Raw genomic sequence first — 22,432 nt, forward strand, 5'->3', positions numbered from 1 at the left:
TTGTATGTTATCAGGGAAATGCAAATTAAAACAACAATGAAATAGTACTACACACCTATCAGATTGGCCAAAATCTGGGACACTGATAATACCGAATGTTACCAAGGATGTGGAGCAACAAGAACTCTCATCAATTACTGGTGGAAATACAAATGGTACAGCTATTTTGGAAGACAGTTTGGTGATTTCTGACAAAACTAAACATACTCTTAACATTCAATCCAACAAATGCACTGCTTGGTATTTATCCAAATGAGCTGAAAACTTAAGTCCACACAAGAATCTACACATAGATATTTAGAGCAGCTTTACTCATAATTCATAAAAACTTGGGAGCAATCAAGATGTCCTTCAGCAGGTGAATGAACAAACTGTGGTACATCTATACAATGAAATATTATTCAGCACTAAAATGCAATAAGATATTAAACAATGAAAAGACATGGAAAAAGCTTAAATGCATATTACTAAGTGAAAGAAGCCAATCTGAAAAGGCTACACATTGTATGATTCCAACTATACGACATTCTGGAAAAGGCACAACTGTAGAGACAGTGCAAAGATCTGGTGTAGCTGGGATCTGGGGTGGAAGGGGGATGGATGAAAAGGCAGAGCACAGATAATTTGGGGGGCAGTGAAAATACTCTGTATGATACCATTAATGATGGGTACATGTCATTATACATTTGTCCAAACCCAAAGATTATACAATAGCAAGAGTGTACCCTAAGGTAAACTATGAACTTTGCGGGATTATGATGTGTCAAAGTAGGTTCATCCTACTTTTTTTTTTTAAACGGTAAAAAAAAAAAATGTACCATTGTGATGAGTGATGTTGATAGTTGGGGTGGCTACACATACTGTTGGGGGCGGGAGGGAGGGAGTGTACGGGAAATCTCTGTTATCTCCCTCTCAGTTTTGCTGTTAACCTAAAACTGCTCTAAAAAACAGTCTTTTAAAAAGTATACATATACAGACCTATGCGGTAGAAATTCAAGACACATTACTGAAGGCATAAGAACAGACTAGCTATATAAACCCAAAATAGCAAGAGTGGTTATTTCTGGCTGGTGGAGTTATGAGTAATTTTATTATATCTATATGTATTACTAATAATATCAGTTATTGTTAATATATAATATACATAATATTTATTCTGGTTTTCTATAATGAAAATATATTTGTTTTACAGATTGAACTATATACATTTCTCAAATAGAGGAATGAATTGATCAAGTTTACAGACTGAGCATGTGTCTTTACCCCTCCTCTACAACATGCAAATGAAATTACAGAAAAGATTATTTTCTTTATGTATCATGATGTAAAAATTGTTAGGAAGCACTGCTCTGCAGATAATATGTGAAATAAACCAGCTTATCACAAATCACCTCATGTTCAGGTGATCTAAACAATCTCCAAAAATATCACCCGGAATAAAGGTGTCTCTCCTCTTGTAAAATAAATATAATGCTAGGGGAAAAAAATCATAGATATCCTAAGGCAAGATGATTTTGTGTAATTTTCTTAGCAACCAATCAAATTACATTGTAAGCTGAGTAAAATAATAAAATAGTTAAGCATTAGAAAATAAATTTTCCTTTATGAATTAAGTTGCAAAATCTGTTATATATTTGATTTTTAAAGCATCGCACATGCTTTTCAAAATCAAAACTTTTTAATACTGTTTTTTCAAAAAAATATAATTTTAGTGTAGTTTTTTTATACTTTGTTTTTGTTTTTCAATTGAGTAAATCCTCATTTGGCATGAGGACAGGTTTTCTGATAATTAACAAAACTAGGTGAAGACTGAAAAAAGGTAGAATCTTTTATTGCTATCACACTTGAACTGCTTTCATTATAGTGATTTGATGAAAAAAGAAGTTATTCCTCAATGCCCAATGACCCTTCAAACCTATCAACAGTTAATAGACAAAGCAGGTTTCAGCTTTCATCATAAATGAATTGGAAACAGAGAGAGATAGACAAACAATAATCTAGAAGATACATGTCTCCTGCTAAAAAAGAAACTTCCTGTCTTCTCATGCAACCTTGGAAAAAGTACTGTGCACTCTAAGCTTCCATCTCCTCAACTATTTAATGCGGTAAATATGACTTACTTGTTGGATTGTTTTGATTACATTTAATAATATGTATAATGTGTCAGGCCTAGGATAGGCACTCAATATTAGTTTCCTTCTCTTTTCTAATTTCTGATATCAAATTGAATAAAAGCAATGTTTTTTGATTTTCAAAAGATCACAAATCCATCTTTCTCAGTTTGTATAGCCAACTATGATTCAGAAAGGACTGCAACATACCCCTGGAATTTCAACACTGAACATCTTTGATTTCTCAAATTTATAATTTAGTAAATGATTCTATAATCAAAATGTAGCTGATTTTATTAAGTATGCTTAAGGCAGTACAGATTCTAGCATGCTTTCCTGGAGTTTTAATGTCATACCAAAGACTACAGCACTCTGAACCACTCAGGTAAGTTAAACATGTATTTCTCCAAGAGGTAAAGAAAACAAATAAACTGTACAAAAAGATGTAGTTTTTACCAACCATTTAGTCTAGTTCTCAACTTTCTTAAACAACCTTTGTTGTCTGTGGTACATTATAAGGGGCACAAAATAAGGCTATGTCCAAAGAAAAATAATAATGGTCATAATAAAACTTCTTACCTAACAAATATATATAAAAATGAACATACTCAATATAGCCAAGCAAATGTTGGTTTCCAATAATAAGATAAATCCTCTTTGTTTGAAACACCCACATTCATCCTGGCACTGTAACTGCACAAACTCTACCAGCTAAAGTTCTCTCAAATGTTAGCATCAATGTATATTTATATTTTACTCTTGGTACTTTAGTCTTTTAATTTTAGTTCATAACATGCAGGAATAGTTCCAAGGCAGAGTATATGTAAGGAGATGCTGTTTTTGGTGGGCTGTGTGTTCCATTTTTACCTGCATTTCCATTTCCATTCTGTTTATTATATTTTCTCCTTTTTCCTACCTTTTCCCCTTCTATTCCATCACCCATTACCCACTCTTCAAGCTACCTTTTCCTACCAACCTCTTAGTCAAACATGCTACACAGAAATGGTACTGTATCTTGCAACTCAAGTTGTCTTCAGACCAGCAGCTTATTAGAAATGCACACTCCTAGCCACCACGCTAGACCCACTGAATCAGAATCTGCTTTTTAAAAGGATCCCAAGTGATTCGAATACATGCTAAAGTTTGAGAAGCAGTGTGCAGTAACAATGTGTACCTTGATGTGATTAACTTTCCATAACATTATCACAGCATAAGTCATTAACTGAAATCATATCATATGAATATTTGTCTGTTTCCTTGTTTCTTGTCCATCCATCTAGAATGCAAGTTTTTGAGGTCAAGTAATTTTAGTTCCTTTTTCCCCCTCTATCTCTGATGCATACAACAGGGCTTTTAACATAGTAGATGCTCAATATTTACATGAGTACACATAATAATACGTTGTGTATTCATATACATCTCAGATGTAAATGTTTGTTGCCTGACTTAATGATTGAATAAATCCATACCCAGCTTCTTTTTTTTTGGCGGGGGGAGGAGTGGCTTGTATCTGAAGGACAGTAATTTGTTCTATCTACCACAGTCTTTGCCTGACTGTCTTAAGGAAGTACATCTGTACTTCAATCAGTATAACCCTAAAGACAGAACAAAGAACAAAGCTAGAGAAAATCACCAAAGATTAGAAAGCACGAAGCTTGCCGCTTGCTCTCCTACACATTTTCATTGTTTACTTTTTCTGAGAGTTGCTAAGGCAATATTAGCGTTACCTATGCCGTCAACAGTTATCTCCTGCAACTGCATACACAAAGCACTTAGATGAAAGAACTGAAATGTCACTCAATGAAACAAACCCTAATTACGTCCCCTCTGAAGAAGTTCAAGACGTATCGATGATAATCACTTTCAACAGATTATCCAGAATGAAATAAAATCAATATCTATTGAATAAAATTGCAAACAAAAACTGACCATCAGACTTTTGATTATCCCTTTAATGAAAGACACTAAAGTTTTGAATCTGTTCCGGTTGCTGTATTTTTAAAGTCTAGGCTACAAGCAAAAATTTGTGTATGAATTGATCATTCCAAGTTTGAGTGCTAAATTATTCATGGGACCTATAATTCAGGGGTAGGGAAATGACTTTTTGTGGTCTTATAAAATATTCCATTGAAATACCTAGAGCATGATAACGTACACTCAACCCAGCTAAACTCAGCAAGTTACAAGTATCTTTTTGTGAATCTTTTCATACAATTAAGAAAAAGCATAATTAATTTGAATAGAGATTCATGAAATGTATGGTTTGAGCAGTGTTCCAGATGAATGAGACAATTTTTGTTATAATGTTAGCTGAATAAAAAAGCATATATATGTACATGTGTGTAGATATATGCACATATATATGTATCATACATATATGTAAGTCATATGTATCTATAAATATACTGGTATATATGTATATATAATGGGATAAAAAAACTACTATTATTTTTAACAGTGATTATTTCTGAGAGGTAGGAATAAAAGTCATTTACAACATTTTTTAATTTTTTATAATATAAACTAAACTTTTAACAACCCATAAATATTACTTTTCCAATCAGACAAAAATGAACATCAACAAAAAATTATTCATCATTTTCAGTGGGTGAGAGGACAGCAGCAATTCCATTTTTCATAATCAAATTTATGTATTTATACATAAGTAATAAATATTCATTATAATTTAGAACACATAAAGAAAAAGCAAAAAATAAAATCACCTATAGTATTATTTCCTAGAGATAACCCTAGCTAACTTTTTGACATATACCTTATAGTCTTTGTTTGAAGAATACAAATGCATATTTTTGAAAAAAACTAAAATGGGATAATCTTATATGTATTTATACTATTCGGTGCAATAATAATGCTTTATATTCTAATGGCTACTTGCAATCAAGATTTTCAGATACACTGTATTTTACTTTGAATACACACTTAAAATTATAATCCCTTTTCAAAGCTGGATTACTGAATTTCTGTCAACCATTTAAAATCATTTGCAGATAGTTTTAAAATTCTGTGAGTCATTTCTATTCCTCCCCCATAAATTGCTTAACCAAATAGAATCTTCTATTCCTCTTCTAATGTGTTTCAAAGCTGTGAAGACAATACATTACTTTTTATCAAACAAGGTTAAAAAAATTAAATGTAGATACAGTTAACCAATGAATAACATAGTAGAAGCCTAAGTAGTAAATTCAACAGCAAAATCTTAAATTTTGCAAAGTAAATGATGAGGAATTTCTGGTTCTTGGATAGAAAATAAAATTTCAATCTTGTTTAGAAAATGAATGGATTTTATTTTCCTCCTAAGAAGCTTTAATTTAATTAGGGAGACATTACTTTCTTTGTGTATATAAAGCTCCATTACCTAGCTAAGAACACTGACACCAACACCACAGGATAGTTGTTAGATAAAGACCACTGTGATCAGGCATTCAGGTTGGCCTTCTCAGAAGTGGGCTTTAAATGTAAAATGGTGATGAGGAGAGACAGAGAACATTCTAGTCATTGGAAACAATGCTCGATCAGTCTTTTCTTCAATCCCCATGAGACTGAGGAATTGACTATCTAGTTCATTGTTGAACACATGACAGGTGCTCAAAACTTATTTGTCAAATGAATGAATTAATATATTTCAATTGGAGATGCTTGAAGGAAATGTGATTAGGAGAAGTGGATTAACAGTGGCAAAGTGACAACCTCTCTTTGTAAAGAAACTGTAATTGTCTTCCCTCTAAGACTCAGGGAACCATCCATATTAATGACAATTTTAAAGTTTCTGTTTTTGCTGTTGCCCTCAGTACAGGTAACTTAGACGTGGCTACAGATCCTAGCGCTTCAGGAGAATTCAGAGTGGTAAGTACGGGGAAGCAAGAACAAGGCATATGTGTCTAATCTAATCTCCTCAACGGCTCAGTGGAGAAGGGCATCAGCTAATGGAGTAGCTAGACTTGGTGAATGACTCAAGGCTGAAAGGAAAGGAGGGAAGATACTAGAAGGATGAGAGCAGGATCCCAGAATCCCTAATGAGAGACCTCTGCCCTTGGAAAGAATAAGAAAAAGAGGCTTCCTGTTTGAATTACCTAAATTTAAATAACAATAGGATAGCTTTTAAACTCCTGTGAATGAATAATTTAATTAAATAATAAAAGCATGAAAGACTACCCTTCACTTCAAATCCCTTGCCCTTGACACTGGACTTGAGTTTCTGTTCAATCCTCAGTGAGTGACTACATTACTTTAAAAAGTGGATCTAACTCCTGACCTTTCCACTCCCAATGTAGCAGTCAGCCACAAGTTACTATCAGGAAGCTGGGAAGTTTTTAGTGATGATGTCTTCTAGTTTAGCAAATGAAAAGGGATGCTATAATCAATTCATTGGCTAAAAGGAAAAGAATTGCAAATACAGATTTGTTCTGAAATGAATACCCATGATTTTATTAACAAACTTATTAACAAACTTCCTCGGGAATATTAATTAATAACAGCTAAAACTACTGAACATTTACTAAGTGCTAAGTACTGTCGTTAGTGCTTTGCATACATTAACACACAATTAATGTGTTCTAATGTCTAAGATTCCATGAGGTAGGTGCTAATATTATCCTCATTTTACAGATTAATTCATTTATTCTTTGAATAGATGTTTATGAAGCACCCACTAAGTGCCAGATGATATACAGGAGCTGAGGTGAGACTTCCTTCCAAGCACTTGCAAGCTAAAGGGGTGGAGGCAAAAAATACAGGTATAAATATGGAGTGTAGCAACGCTGGCGAGTGCTGGGAAGGTAATTAAAGCCAGGAAGGCTGGTAGGGAGTTCAGGGAGATAGGGAGGGAGGTGATGTTTTAAATGAGGAAAATAAGGCTCTGAGCAATAAATGAACTCTTCCAAGGCCACACAGCTAGTTATTGCTGAAGTCAAAGAGGAATATCTAGTCAGACTTCCAAGTGTAGTGACTTTCACTACACTATACTGTTTCGCCACCCACAGTTAAATCCCTGCATATGACACTCAGTTTATCACGGGAATGATCTGATAGAATCAAAGACACACAATTTTCAGAGCTGTTAAAAACAACATATGGCCCAAAACTCCAGTGAAAATGTCTAAGGCATTAACTCTTATGATAGTGTAAGATTATACTCCATTTGACATTAAATTGATGTGCTAGTTAGGATCCTTAATTTACATAGAAAGGGCAATTTATATGTGAGTGTATATGTTTACAAGTCTTGTTGCTCACTGAACTATCTCAGAAGAATGTTTTATATTACAAAGAATTCCCAGGGGTGGTCTGTATGTTGTTGGATTGACTCTCACTGCCAGAGAAAATTACTCTTTTTATAGTGCCAAACATGTGGAATCATTATCAGTAGGTAATGATGATTCTTCTCCAAATTGGATTTGAAGGAGCAGATACAGTTCTGATATTTTTTTCCTTCAAGTATCTTCAAATTCTTTACAGTCATCTAGAGTAGAACATGAACTTTGACAGCAGACTTTCTTCGGTATGTTTTTTTTAAAAAATGTCCACCAGCGTTTTACACATTTTAAATAGTAATCAGCATCTTAAACTGATATCCAAGACTATTTCCATAAAATACCAAGAACTCTGTACGTGAGGATTTTATTTTAATTTCCAAATTAAATAAAATGTAAATAATTTTAGTATGTATTATAGTTTTTTTGTTTTTTTTAGGGCTTTCTCTAGTTGTGGCAAGCGGGGGCCACTCTTCATCGCGGTGCGCGGGTCTCACTATCGCGGCCTCTCCCGTTGTGGAGCACAGGCTCCAGACGCGCAGGCTCAGCAGTTGTGGCTCACGGGCCCAGTCGCTCCGCGGCATGTGAGATCCTCCCAGACCAGGGCTCGAACCCGTGTCCCTGCATTGGCAGGCAGACCCCCAACCACTGCGCCACCAGGGAAGCCCGTATTATAGTTTTTAGTGTCATATTTTCATGTGGCTAGACAAAATGACTTTGAAATTGCCTGCTTCCATATAAAAGCAACCTTTTAAAGAATACTTTCATTTTCTTTCATTCTCTCAGAAATACTGTATATAAGCATAACTTTTTTTCAACTTGAATAAAAATTATAGAAACTGAGTCTGTACACCTTTGGGGCCGAAGTAGGTTTGGGTGGGTTTTTTTTCCCTTTTATTCAGTGAGATCTACTACTATGAGAGGACTCTGCAGTTAAGCCTAGGAAAGTTTGCCTTGGGGCTCGCCTTACTGATAGATAAGACCCTAAAAGAAGATTCTTGGGTTGGGGTAAAAATAAGAGGTAATATGTATTGAGTTCAGGTTAAGTCTCAAGTGCCCTAGGTAGAGACTTCCACACATAATCGCATTTAACCCTCACAAGTGTCCTAAAATGCACACTATTATTTTCTCATTTCACTGATAAAGAAATGGAGTTTTTAAAAAGTTAAATAAATTGCCATAGGTCACAGAGCGGGGCTCAAATCCAGGAGTATCCAACTCCAAACCCTGTGCTCCTGCCACAGAGGTATACTTTTCACTGAAGGTAAAAGACCTTTGGCTGGTCCACAGACATCTCGCTGGGTCCCAGTCTCACACACAAAAAGTTCTAGCAAGTTTTCCTCATCAGCAGACCCACTTCTGTTAAGACTGGAGAAGAGCGCTAATGACTCACTTTGCTTGCTTCATCTGTGAGGATGCTCTACTCCCACTGTAGCCATTCCAATCTCCCAGCCCCTGAACGTAACCATCGTCTTTCAAATTCGTTCATGTATGCTCTTTTCCTTTGCCTGCTGTGCCCAGTCCCATTTCTCCTCCTAATTAATTTTCCTATCATACAGTTGCTCCTGGTGGAAGACCTTTTCCAATTTACCTATGATCATAGCTCTTTGGATGTACTACACTTCATTAGAAAGTGTCACATGGATCATACTATTTACAAGTTATTTGTTTTCCTCTCTCTTTCATTAGATAGTGAGCTCTTGATAGCAGAAGCTGATGATCTTTGTTTCCACCTCAACTCTAAGCCTGCCACAAAGTAGAAGCTCAATAAATGTCAGTTGGCTAAAACCATTATTTAGTGGAAACTGAACTAAGACAAAGAAAAAACCATGTATTCCAAAGGAAGGTAACTGTTCCTTATAGCCAATACATACATTTTGAAAGAAAATTATGCAAAGTTGAATAATGAGGAAAAGTAAATTATACAGATATGGCACTAACTAGCATGGGAACTGGGGAAACATATTAGACATGGAGTATACGAATTTGGGGGGTTATGGGAGTATATGAATTTGGGGGGTTATGGAAAAATCACTCCTAATATCTAAATGTTTCAGGACTGTGGGGAAAAAAAAGCATTCCTAATATCTGAATGTAACAATAAAGGAGGAAAATGATAAAATGCTTCAAATAACAACGTGAAAATATATCCTAGTGATCAAAAGGCTAATATGAAAAAAGTGTCTACATTCATGAAGATCAGAGTAATCTGGTATGACTAAAATGCTGATGAAGAAGACACTATGGGGTATCATTTTATGTTATTAAATTAAGGTTAATATCATAGAATATTTATCACAAAAAGCACAAAGTAGGGAAGTAATATTGACAAGGAAACAGGAAAACAAACTCCAATAAAAGAGGCATGCATACTGGAAAGATGATAGATCAGAACAAGAGAATAATGATTTTTGGTTGCAATTTTGAAATATGATGCCCAAAATGAAAAAGAATACATTTTGGATAAAAAAGGAAATGTTTCAAATGGAAAACTCAGAAACTTATTTACTTTAAAAGTTTTAAGTTTTTAAGTATTGCTATACTATTCCAGAGAGGAAAACTCTGGAATTTCACTTAGCATGAGACAGTAATGGAATGGAAAGACTGTATAATATTGTCTTCAAATAAAATATATTGCAAGTTGGTACATGTAAATTAAGACGCATGGCCTAAGATGTAAACTATGTTCAAGTGTGACCCTCCTGTTAAATCTAGAATATGGAGGTGTTTTATGAAAGCCTAAAATCTTTCTACAACTGAAGCTATAGATGATGGAGAAGAGGATTCACTGCCTGTGGCAGCATTATCCTCAGCAAAGCTCACTCCAATTATTGCTACCTCAGGTTTTCATCTCAGACTCTGAAATAGGAAATCCTTGACAATTTTAAGAACACGCTGATGAGACTTGAGACTATATAACCATCTAAGAAGTTAAAAATGGGCTGGTACCCCCAAAAGATCCTAAAAATAATTTTTACAAATCAAACAGAAATTTGTTCAGTAGTTATTTAAAATTCGGTGCTGGACGTATCTGATCCACATTCCAGCTCTGTCGTTTCCTAGTTGCCCACCCTCCCATGTTTGTATTTTTACTTAACAATCAGAATGGTACTAGTACCCAGACCTCACTGTTTTTGTGTGGGTTAAATTAAAAATGTGCATAAAGTTCTTATAACAGTGCTTGACTCACAGAAGTCCATAACTCACAGAAATTCACTGAATATTAGAAAATAAATACTTTTAAAATGTAAGGCGTAAAGGACTGGATCAGTCATGAACAAATAATGGAAGAGAAGTAATATGCTTTCTGCGCAAGCACTAGTGCCATTGGAGAACTGGAATTCAGAGGGAAGGAGTCAGCACCCTGACTCAGCACAGATGTTCCCAGACTCCTGCCCACTTGCATACTATGGGTACTACATAAACAATGTAATGTCTCAAGGTCTCAATTATATCATCTGTCAAATAACAATGTTGGACAAGATATTGAGACCATTTTTAACTCTAGAACTAGTCTATGATTTCTTTATAAAAGAGGATTTTTAAAATAATTCTTTATAGGAAGTACAGAAAAATCTTCATTATAAATTTGTATCTTCTTCCATTTTTCTAATAGTTCATCTGTTTATAGCTTATTTTTGCTTCTCCCTACATCAATATTTTGCCTAATTCTGTGTAACTAAGATTATCATTACCATCTAAATCTATGCTTCCATATATTAATATTTTGTGTGATTGTTTTGAGGTATTTGGCCCATACTAGAGTCTTTCATTAGAGAGTGACATTGATTTTGGCGAGATTTTCATTTTCTCATGGAACAGTTGTTAACATATCATCCCTGAGCCAAAGGCAAAATTTGACATCCTGGCTTATCATTTCGGAGTTTTAAGAAATTTTATTCCCACACTCATTCAGCAGTATAGTCAGATACTTGCCACTTACACTTTGCCTTTTCCTCTAACGTAAACTATGATTTTGTTTTAAAGTGATTCTACATACATATTTGGCAAGTAATCTCTCAACTATTAAACAGCCTGTATTCTACATTTGTAAGAATTTATCTTTGGAATGAAAATGTCAAAATGTTAACAATAAAATAGATAACTAATGAGAACCTACTGTATAGCTCAGGGAACTCAGTGCTCTGTGGTGACCTAAATGGGAAGGAAATCCAAAAAAGAGGAGATATATGTATACGTATGGCTGATTCACTTTGCTGTACAGTAAAAACTAACACAACATTGTCAAGGAACTATACTCCAATAAAAATTAATTTAAAAAAATTTTTACAATTTCAAATGCTATCTAAGTTTAAAAGCAATCAAAAAGAAAAATAAATGTCAACAGTGATTGCCTCCAGGTATTGTCATTCTGAGTGACATATTTTTCTGGCTTCTTTTATATTTTCTGTACAATTTAGACTTTTTATAATGAGCATATCTTATTTTCACAATTAGAGAAAATTTTTTAATTTAAAAAATATTTTTCATTGGATTTAAAATTTCTTATCCATAATTCAAAGTTGGTTTCATATATTTGTTGAGATCAAATAATCTATAAAATTAAATATTTGAAATCATATAGTATCTTTCTTAAGAAAGAAAGTAGGAAAAAAAATTGTATAGCTCCTTTTTCCTAACTTCTAAACATCTTTGAAAGACTTACAAACAATTACAGATTAGATACAAACCACATTTCCTCATATTTTAAAAGAATTTCAATGCGTTGTAAAGAACTTGGTCAACTGAATAAGAAAATTATTGTGTATGGTTCTAGTCATTTTGACTAATGGAACAATGATTGAGAAAATTCCCCTTGCTTAAGAAGCTCCAGAGGAAGGAATGATAATTTGTTAGGGTGTTGGGTGGCATTCTAGTAGAGCTGAAAATTTAATGTTCTCAATTACCATAACACTATTCAAAGAGAATTCCTGTTGAGGTACCTGAATAAAAGGAAAAGTTGAATTAACAAAAAGTTGAATAAAAGCTAAGCTTCTTCATATGGGAAGCTACTAAAGAAATTGATGAGCATTATTTATATCCCTACAAATACATTTTATAGCACTATGATACTATTAAGAATAAAAAAAAAATAGAGATACAAGATGAACTTGTGTCAATTTCCACCTGCTCCCGGCATTCCTATTACAGTTCAAAAGAAAACCATAATTGCCTAGTAAATAGAACAATCATAAAAATTTAACAAATAAATATAGTTCCTGGGAACAAATGTAATTCCAAATCTGCTATTATGCAATTTGTAAATGGGGATTTAAAAAAATTCAACTCTCCCAATATATAGGAATATTAAGACACTAGTAAAAGTAATTCAAAATGTCTTCTGCAAACTTAAAGTGAAAATTATATATCCTAAATATATGAATGTAAGTGAATTCCCATTTGGTGGTAACATAAAATGTCTGACTTTTTAAATCTTTACTTATTTCTCCATATAATTTAAACTGCCTATTGTGTTTCTCAGAGAAGAATTAAGAATTAAAATATAAGGGCATCTTGCTCTATTCCCTATGTGAAATAAAAACATATGGTAAATTAGTGTTAGAGGCATCATTTTGTATCAAGCTGTTTGTTGATCTGATATGATCTTATGTTTTTTTATCTTCTAGCATAAACCTAAGTATGAATGAGAAAATGTTACTGATGTTAAGAAAATAAAATTTAAAGTGTCTGTCTAGAAAAATAATTATTGAGACTAGGAAACGTTTGGTTACTAGCTAGAGTAAGGGGTTTTTAAGTCAAACACAGCTCATCTGTAATTTCCTTCCAAATTTGATGAAGATCACTTGAGGATGGAGTTCTATGGACCTCAGATACATAGGCTTCAGGATATTAACTGTATTGACATAGATTTCAGAGCTAGATATTTTATTCAATAAGACACAGTGGTATTTTGCTTTTTCACGGGCTCTTTACATAGTTTCTTCCTTTTAACACTAGAGTTAACGTTCAGAGATGCCTTCGAATGATGCTGTCAATGCAGCGGATGACCATTTCCCATGAGGAACGGAAACATGAAAAAGAAGACCAGCTTTTAGCAAAAATGAAGAGAAAATCATCTAAGGGGAGGTGGGATATTTTGGAGCAGCAAGGAATGACATAAGCTAGCTATTATGTGGTTAGCAGCATAATGACCCTGAGTAATACAGAACAGCACACTTTAGTTTTGATACAAAAAGGGACACGGCAAAAATCTGGAATGGGGGCATTACACTCATAATATAAATACGGCAAAAAGCAACTCAAAATGCCATTACCAGTACAACTAAAAATATCCTGACCAAATGCCTTTATCTTATTTCATTAGCAATAAATAACTTGTAATTACACTCTAGGGTCTAAGATTAATAAGCTTCTACTAACAATTTGCTGTTTGAGTTTCATTCTTCAATATGTATAAGAATGACAAAAAATGACATTTAGCAAACAAAGTAAAATATAATATAATAATGAAAAATAGAATTCAAAAAGATAAATTGATTAAACTAAAAAAGATTAACTTCTTCAAAGAGAAGTTCAATATGTATCATAAATTGAGGAAAACACTTTGAAACCTTAGTCTCTGCAGCCTCAGAAATAATTTGAGCTGCTTTATTAAATCATGCAAGTCACAGAAGCTCTTTGGGACAAAATAAAACCCTTGTGTAAAGCATCACATACCTGAACTCACATTTATAATTCAGACTTTTTGAGTAGTGTACTTTTCAAACAATCCATCATTTTAATTGGAATTCTGAAGTTATAATGAACTATTAGTTTCTTAGAAAAAGAAAAAAAGCAGATCTCCAATCCTTGAATCTAAAGGTTGGCAGCTAATAATTTTTCAAACTTTAATACATTCTAGAAGTACAAAAACAGTTCTACTGGCCTTTGTCCTAAACGTACTGTTATCGTTACACATTTACAGTTAGAATTAATTATTGTCTAAATTAGTGGCCAATCAGTGTCGGTGTTTTAAAACATGCTGCTAATTTTTTAAAATTTACATAATATAGGATTTTGAGCAACCTTGTCAGCTACTCTAAGGCATTCTGACTTTATTCGATAGGCAATGTAGAGCCCCATAATGAAGTGTGAATTCTAGAAAGACAGCGAGGAGACAGGCCAGCAGCAGCCTGTAAGAGAGAAGATGATCATCCAGGCCGATGGGGATGGAGAATGGGGAAGCAAAGACATTTCTGAGGCAGAGAAGTTCACTGAATGTGGGAGAAAGAGAGGGCTCTGTGATAGGCCTGGAGTGTTAGGGGTAGTAGTGATGCTTTTAAGTAGGATAGGAAACACACGAATAGGGCCCAATTTTTTGTTGCTGTTGAGAAGGCAGAAGAAAATATTGATTTTAGCAAATCTGAAGATGGAGCATATATTAACAATGTGAAGTCTGGGTGAAAAGTGCAGACTAGAACCGTGATTCAAGGGGTCCATGAGGTCAAAACAATTTTCATAATAATACTAAGATACAGTTTGCCTAAGATGGTGCAAAAGTAATGGAGAGTAAGACAACTCTTGCCTAAGCACGAATAATAAAGGCAGTGGCACCAAATTGTGCTATTAACCACCACGCACTTGTTCTTAAAATAAATGTTAATTTTGTATAAGAAAAAAACCCCAGTGAGATACCGCAACATAACGATCAGAATGGCTGAAATGGAAAAGACTGACCAAGCATTGGTAAGGGTGGTGAGCAACTGGAACCCTCAACACCGCTGGCGGGAACGTAAAATGGTATAACCGCTTTGGAAAATGGTTGTGTGGTTTGTGCCACAATGACTAATGACACTGAGCATCTTTTAATGTGCTTGCTTGCAATCCCGATATCTCTTTTAGTCAAGTATCCACTTAAATCTTTTGCCCGGTTTTTTCATTGGATTGTTTGTTTTCTTATTACTGTGTTTTAAGAGTTCTCTATATATTCTAGATAGAAGTCCTTTATGATTGACCTATCTACTGATTACGCACAAAGCTCCCCTGCTTCCTTGCATGCCAGCAAATTTTTGATTTGCTGTTGAATATCCATATTTTGATACTGATATTAATTAAAAATCAAATTAATCAAAAATCAGTATTTTTGATTTGATATTATGAACTGTATCTTCTTGGGTGCTGTATTCCTATAGATATACTTGAACTTTGTTCTAGGATGCAGCTACATTACTTGAAAACTGTTTGATGTTTTAAGATTTGCTTTTAAATTTTGTCAGGCATGACCAGAACAGTCTTTCATTTAGGGCTGATTTTGCCCTCACTGGCCAGGCAATACCTTGCTAAGTGTCCTCCCTGATGTTTCTTGGACTATAAGGTTTTGCCACTCTTGGTGGTGGATACACAAGCAATTTCCAGATCTGAGTGAACTCCTGAGAGTTTCCTCTGCTCCCTCAGGATGGTTCTTTCTCAGTCTTGAGTAGTTTCCTTGCAGGCATGGCCTGATTAGTATTCAGCTGAAGAGTCAAGCAGCTTCAGTCCTCTGCAGCTCTCCAAAGCTCCTCTCTGCGCAGCTCTCTACATTTCAGTACTCTGCCTGCTGAACTCGAGATGCCTCAGCCTCCCTGTACCCCCACCTCCATCTCCTGAACTCTAGGAAACCAATGACTCCACCTGGGTTACCCCTTCCCCTGTTGTGGCCTGGAAACTTTCTCCAGGTAGTAAGCTGGAGCAATTATAGGACTCACCTTACTGTTTCCCCTCTCAGCATTGATATTCCGGAACGGCCTCACATCCAATATCTGAAAATGGTTGTTTCGTATATGTTGTCCATTTTGTTTAGCCATACTGGATCCTAATTACTCCATTTGGTAAGAAGGGAAAGTCCAGTACATGTCTTTTTAAAATTCTGTGTGGCAAAATGTATACTGCACTTCTGCTACATATTGAAGTTCAGTAGTTATCTCAAGGAAAAGTGTCTGTGTGATTCGATTTGCTGCTAAAAAAGTCAATAGGCTCCCCCTTCTTTCCAATGAAACAACGGTTGTACTTGAAAGAACAACCAACAGACAAACCATGGTTATCCAGACTTGACCACTAGCAGACGTTTTCTTGAAAGTGAATGAAGTGAACTTGTCACTTCAAGGAAAACTCATTGACAATATGGTTGGCAATGAGAAATTTGTACTTCGAGCAAAAAATTTGTACTTCAAGCAAAAAATAGAATATTAGAAAACTTATATCCACACCGTGAACTTGAGAGCCTCCCAATACTTAATACTCTTCTGATTAGATCAATGGTGATATTAATGAATGTGATTTAGGGATACTTTATAATGAAGTACGCCAATACTTAGAAGATCTATAGCTAAGTAAATCAATACGTGACCAGTGTATAATGTTACAAAATCATGCATGGATAAAAGAGGCATTTAAGGTGCAAGACAGGCCAAAGAACTGAGTACATTCAACAGAGTACAAAAGTCCACTGATAAGATTTTTAGATTCCACATTGCAACTAAGCTTTAAGAAACTGTCACTTGTCAAGTTTGAGTGTAGTATTAAAGAATAATAACTCCTCTCTTTTCTAACTAAAAATTGGAGTGAGACAATTTTTTTCAAATACAGCACGTTGCCAAAGCCAGCATGATAATCTAGATGACTTAAACTAGACATTAGAATTTTGCAAAAATGTAAAGCAATGCCACTTCTCTCATTAATTTTTTTCAAAATATTTTACATAGAAATGTTATTTATGTTAACATGTAATAAATTTATTATTTTAAAATGAATCTGTATTCTTAATTCTACATTTTAATTTCTGACTTAATAAAAATCAATGAATTTAACTTACATAAACAAAAGCTCTTTGGGGTTCTCAAAGAATATAAAGTTTCTTGAGAACTAAAAGTTTAACAATCTCTAGCCTAGAATTATATATATATATATATATTTGGACATACATACATATATGTCCTTAGCTTAGAGAAACTGTTTTAAGCCACATTTGGGGAGAGCTAAAAGGGCCAAGGACAGAAATCTGAGCAATACCCTCACCTTCCTACTGTCGCTCAAATGTCTGTACATCCAATTTGTCCTTTTTATTTTATCCTTTAAGTAGCGTTTAATTTGTCCTCTCGGATCCATATCCCCATTAATTCCTTAATTCAGGCCTTCATCATTTCTCTCCTATACCATTACAGTATCTTCTTGCCTAGTCATTGTAGCTATTATCTGTATACCACATTGCCAGAATAATTCTTCTAACACCCTAGTCTGGTTATACCTTATCCACATTTGAAAGGGATTTGAAAACAGTGCCTAGCAGTTAAAATTCAAACTCCACAGAAGCATGAGAAAGCCGTTCAGACTGCATCTAGCTCAGGCTATCTCTCCAGCCTCATTACACAAGAACACAGACACATGAATTATTGTCATTCAAAGCTACATGGAGTTTTCTCAGTGAAATAGATTTTCACTAGCCTCACAGTACTTGTCCATGTTGTCACATACTCCCCACATGGAAGAGTTTAAATAAATAAAAGCAAGTAATTGGGCTTTTCTCGAGTCATTTTTATCACCCTATATTTATGAGTAACAGACATTATTATAAATATGTGACCAGACAAGAGATACTCAAAGGCTTTCTTTCTAAGCTAGTAAGCAATTATGCAACAAGAAACCTGATCAGAAATGATCTGAATGGGGTGATTAAATGGCTGAAAAACAATCACCCTATATAAGGTTTATATTTTCTGATCATTGCAATTGACTGAAAAGTTGTAATGGACTGAGGTAATGAACTTCATTGTTACTATTTATGTAACCGACATAATCTAAGGTTGATGGATTTATCTACAACATTCTTTTTCGGCTATGCTTTTATTTCATAATATGGCCTCTCCTGTCCCAACCCCTTTATGACTCACTAAATTGAAGGAGAAGGCATTAGAAGGAAGAACACCCAGTAAAGCCAAAAGTAGATTTTATGCCACATTTTCCCTAACCACATCTGACCAAAGGCCAGCACACAGAAGCACAGCTAATGGACATCTTTTCCTGGGGGTTTATTACTGGGAATACAGAACACCATAGTTTCTAATAAAAGAAGCTCCCACAAAAGGTATCCTCAGAGTATGAATTTGCAAAGGAACCATAATTCAAATGTTTCAGTTTAATTAATGTGCCATACCAAACTTATTTCTAATTTGCTGTTGTTATAAACATAAATCAGTAAGTTTTCTTACACCATGAAGTCCACTATAAAAAATTAGTCTTTTCTTTGATATGACTCTGAATTCAAACGCCTAATCCAGGGTCATGCATGCCAACAAAACATGAAAATTAATTAAATTACATCTTTTCTATAATGATATGTGCCTACTTATTATCTTTGGTAACTGGCATATGATGGGAAAAGTAGAACACAGTCATATATTTTGAAAATTGATTTATTGATATATTTTGATATATATTTTGAAAATTGATTAAATTTTCTGTTTCTGTTTCTAAGGAATCCCTATCTCACATATTTAAGTATAACTTCCTGTTTCACTGGAGTTTTTAAAAATAATTTTTATTTACAGCCTTTTAGAATCACTAAGAACATGTTTTTCCTCTTAAATTGGAATGTCTAAAATTTTCTCATTATTTATCCAGTGAAGCTTTACAGATTTTTTATTTCATGGGTGGATTTTGACAATGAAAATGAAACATGTAAAGGTAAACCAAGGAAAAAAAGGCAGTTTTAGGGGTTTGGTTCAAAGGCTCCTGGAGGCCATGTCTCAAGATGCATGGCAGAAATCTTAGTTGAAATTTCTAATTGTTCACACTACTTGTTATACCTGTAACTGATAATTTTTTTTTTCAATTTTAAATAGTGTTTCTAGTAATCTGTTTACAGAGATATAACAGATTAGAGATTCAATCTCTATCAACCCCTGTATGCCAAACCTACTTCAAATACTTCAAATAATAATAATAATAACAATAATCTTTCATTCATGAATGGCTGAATGTAAGATAAGAAAATTTCTCAGAGGCCAAAACAATAACTAGGCACAAATTCATAGTGTTAAGGGAATACACAGGAACCCATATTTTCTCTGAGTTTTTCTGCCAAACCCTGCGGTACTGTGTTCTAAGGAACACCATACTCATTGCAAAGGAGACAAAGTCAAGGCATGAGGAAAGAAAGAGATCAGACCAGGAATCTGCTTATAAGTTGAGACACTCAATTTTCTTTTTCAGCCTTGGTCCTGGGTGGAAGAGAAAAGTAGAAATATTGTTTCTTGAGATTTTCCAAACTAAGAGCACTCACGTGGGTTTAGGACCTGGATAGAGTCTACCTTAAAAACTGCCAAAAAACTGCAAGCCAAAAATTTAGTTTAAAGTAATCCCAGGTGGAAATACAACTTCCTGGCAGAAACAGACATAAATCTTTTTCTTTTAGCAAAATACATGAAAATCAGGGCTCAGTGGATTTATATAGATAAAGTTCCTTGTTACAACAATTACAATGAAAAAAGTATTTAAAGAAGAAAAGTCTTAGGGAACCAGGCCAGCAATCCACATATTACTATTTTCAGGAAAAAAAAAAGTGTTAATAAAAGAAATTTTAAAAAGAAAATGAGGCTATAAAGAAATCAAAGACTATTAATATGGGCCAGGCTGTGATCAAACACCCAAATGGAACTCTAAGAAATGAAAAATGTAATGGTATATAATAACTGAAATTAAAAACTCAATGAAGATTTTCAAAGGCAGATGAGAAACAGCTGAAGAATCTGTTATCCAAAAGATAAATTTGAAGAAATTAAGTAGAATGAAGCAAGAGGAACAGAGTGAGGGCAGATGTGAAAGGGTGGTGAAGAGACACACAGAGAATGAGAAGGTCATACGTGTACTTAATCAGGTTGCAGGAGATAACTGGAGGAATGGAGAAGCGGGAAGATACTTGAAGGTGTAAAGGCTTTATCAGATTATGATGAGACACGGAATCTCAGATCTAAGAAGCTCAAATAATTACATACAGGATAAATAAAAATGGTATTATCTAGACACATCAGTATAAAACCCAAATACAGCAAGAAGGTTTTAACAGTTGGCTATTGAGAAAAATGGATTGCCTACAGATGAACAGCTGTTAGATAACCAACTTCTCAACAGCAAAATGGATGTGAAATGAGAGTAGAATAATATTTTCAGGAACTGACAGAAAATAACTGAACTTCTATATCCAGTGAGACTATCTTCAATAATGATGCAAATCTGACATTTTTGCACAAATTGAAATTGAGATGGTTTACTGCCAACAGAGCTCACTAAAGAGAAGCTTTAAATATATACTTTATGGGGGAAAAAATGATACCAGGAAGATAGTTTAAGATGCAAAAAATAATGGCATAGAAAGAAAATTGTAAATCGATGGTTCAAGTTAAACAAATATTGATTCTATACACATCAAAAATGTGGAAAAAACTAGGAAAGAATAATTATCCTGAAAAGCTGGAAATGGAGATGATTACAGTTAGAACATTACAAATGGTGCTTTTACTTTTCAGTGGAAAGGAAAGATAATAAAGACAATAGTTAGTAGTTAAAAATAATTATTAATAATAACTTAATTCTCTGTGGTGACCTAAATGGGAAGGAAATCCAAAAAAGAGGGGATATATATATATATATATACACGTATAGTTGATTCACTTTGCTGTACAGCAGAAACTAACACAACGCTATAAAGCAACTATACTCCAATAAAAATTAATTTAAAAAAATAACTGTAAAGTATACATCTTGAAATTTCTAGAATATCACTGAAAGAATAAAGTAGCATGCAGATGGAATGGGGAGGGACTCAAGCCAAAAAAAGGCAAAAAAAGATGAAAGAAAAGAGAAACATGAAAAAATGGAACAAATAGAAAGCAATAAATAAGATGGTAGAATTGAATCCATATCATCAGGTATCACAATAAATATAAATTTATTGTTATACATTAAAAGACTAAGATTCTAAGACTGAATTTTTAAAATCTAGCTAGGCATCATTTATAAAATATACACCTAATATATAAAGACAGAGCACAGATATAAAGACAGCACAAAATAAAAGACTGTAAGAAGCTACACCATATAGATAACAAGTTTGGTCTAATGGCCATAAATTACAGTGCATACCAAATACAGAGATAAGCGTTCTTTTCAAACACACATGGAATTTTTTAAAAAATTAGTCAAATACCAGGTCATAAATAGAACTCAATAAATTTCAAACTACCTGAATAATAGAGACCACATTCTCTGATCACACAACAAAATTTAGAAATAAATGACAAGAAGATAAATTAAAGCTCGTACTTCTCTTTATTTATAATACTTCTAAAGAAGAAATCAAAATAAAATTAGAAAATATATGGAACTGAATAGTAATGAAAAGCATTGTAAGAACTTGTTGGGTATAGATGAAGAAGTACTTGGAGAGAAATTATAGCCTTAAATGTTTATCATAGAAAAACAAAAAGGTTACGTATCCATAAGCTAATAAGTATTCTAAAAATTGAGAGAAAGGAGAAAAAAGAAATATTAAATATAATATAAAAAATAACTAAAATAGAAAAATATATAATAGAAAATAATATTTTAAATTTAAAAGGTTGTCCTTTGAAAGGACAAATGAAATTGACAAACTTCTGGGAAGATTAACTGATATAAAACAAAAGGAAATAAATAAATGATCTTAAAAATAAAGAGAGCACACAATTTTATATAGAGAAGACAGTAAAAATAAAGGAATGTTATGAACAATTTTATAATGGTGAAGTTTGAAAACAAGTGAAATCAGCAAATTCTTAGAAAAATAAAACAAAAATGACTCAAATAGAAAACCTGAATGACTGCAATACTCTTAAATATATTAAACTGAAACATTCAAAGAATAGGTAATTAATTCACAATGGAAAAAATAATCTGGAGTCCAACCTCACATGGCACACAGAATTAATTCCAGATGGAGATGGATGTCAGATTTAATGAGAATGTCAAAAGTTTCCAATTTTTAGAAGATATCTGTATGATCTAAGAGGCAAAGATTTCTTAGGATATAATAAATGTAAG

The 22,432-nt window shown here is 33.7% G+C and overlaps 1 protein-coding gene across 1 annotated transcript in view; it reads right to left on the reverse strand.

Annotated features, from left to right (window-relative positions):
- BANK1 (B cell scaffold protein with ankyrin repeats 1) overlaps positions 1-22,432 on the reverse strand; it is a 271,583-nt gene that overhangs the window by 232,624 nt on the left and 16,527 nt on the right. The gene's annotated exons all lie outside the window — the stretch shown is intronic.

This window comes from Leucopleurus acutus, assembly GCF_964270905.1.
Source record: "Leucopleurus acutus genome assembly, chromosome: 4".
Taxonomy (NCBI): domain Eukaryota; kingdom Metazoa; phylum Chordata; class Mammalia; order Artiodactyla; family Delphinidae; genus Leucopleurus; species Leucopleurus acutus.